Source organism: Otolemur garnettii, unplaced genomic scaffold (genome assembly GCF_000181295.1).
Source record: "Otolemur garnettii isolate 467f Iridium unplaced genomic scaffold, OtoGar3 scaffold00004, whole genome shotgun sequence".
NCBI lineage: Eukaryota > Metazoa > Chordata > Mammalia > Primates > Galagidae > Otolemur > Otolemur garnettii.
Genome location: NW_003852399.1, coordinates 17,605,745 through 17,607,437, shown reverse-complemented (window position 1 = coordinate 17,607,437; position 1,693 = coordinate 17,605,745).

Genomic DNA, 1,693 nt, shown 5'->3' with positions numbered 1-1,693 from the left:
CCGCTGGGGCAAGGTGAATGAATGTACTAATGAATGGACATAGTCCTTTCTGCTGGGGCAAGGTGAATGAATGTACTAATGAATGGACATAGTCCATTCACAGAACTGAGACCTAAGAAACATACATGAAATTGAACCAGGCATAGGAAATGCGGGTTCCGTATTTAGTCATAAGTGTAAAGGGGAAGGAGACACCAAGGTGCTGGTGTCTCCCCAGCTGTAGTCTGGTCCCTTTGACTATAGAAGCCTGTGGTGGGGGAGGGAGGCTCCCCCCCTTGCCTACCGCTCCAGCCCGCTGGTTCCTCTGCTGGCTGCCGCTGCACCAACACTGCCAAGGCGGAGGCGGCGGGTCCTCCAGCCCAGCTCAGCTGAGCTGGCTGGGGCCCCACCTGTCCTGTATCAAAACCAGTGTGCAAAACAATCAGCTGCCCTCTAATGTGATTCTTAATTACCTACAGTTTGCATTTTCAAACACAGCGATTTGTGGACTGTAGGCAGGCTCACGCACAGCAGAATCCAAACTAAGAGCAGTGAGGGAAACAAACATTGTTCCTGGACTTCAACTGTTTATTTCATAAACCAAGGTATGCTGTTGTCTGTGTATGAGTAAAGTGATAGAAAAATCTGCAAAATAAACCCCGAAATAAAGAACAATTGTTTTGGCAGAGAATTATAGAACTCTACAGTTGGAAGGGATCATTTTTCAGAGAGTAAAATTGGGGAGCATGACTTTGTCAATGCCTCACTGACACTGATGGACCGTGGCATTCATACACTCTGGGTCACAGTTCATTTTTAATTTCATTAAAGTTATTGAATGCTATTTAATTTTTCTCTTTTACTCAATGAGGAGAAATACAACACCATTGATACATAAAAACATGATGTTATCTCTCTGTCTTTCTCATGCTTTCTCTCGGTCTCATCTCGGACCCTTTCTGTACTAATAAGGATGAAGACACAGCTTCCTGATATAGCAACAAATATTTCTGACAACCAATTTTTGCCACCTACTATGTAATACAATTTTATTTATCAAAAATAATTCTAAATTTTATGTATGCACACACACATCACAATGTTCCTCCGAATTTTACATAACGATACAGATGTGTTTGAAAGTTGTGCGATATGAGACAACAGGATTGTCTGAAATACCATGTTTCCCCCCAAATAAGACACTGTCTTATATTTATTTTTTTCTCAAGAAGACACACTAGGGCTTATTTTCAGAGGATGTCTTCTTTCCATGCTGAAATGCATGGTGTGGCTATGCAGCATATCTGCCCATCACTAGGTCTTAATATCGGGGTAGGGCTTACATTTAACAAATGCGTAGAAATCCTGCTGGGGCTTATTTTTTGAGTAGGTCTTATTTTCGGGCAAACACGGTAATGCAAAATATATGGAGATTATAATTTGTTATAATGTGCACAGCAGTTAGGGTTTGGGTGATTACCAGAAAGAAAGAAAAACAATTAAAAGTCCCTGCCAAATCTATAGGCAATAAAGCGTGTCTGAAAATAGTAAAATGAATCACTACAAGAAGACGAATTGTTCCATGAAAGGTGAGAGAACTTTTACTTGTACAACAATCAGGAATTCACTGAACAAAACAAATTATCTCCTGTCAGCCATTTGAATAATGGCCTCAGAAAAATAAAAGGGTTTTAAATATAAAAGATGCCTGTGA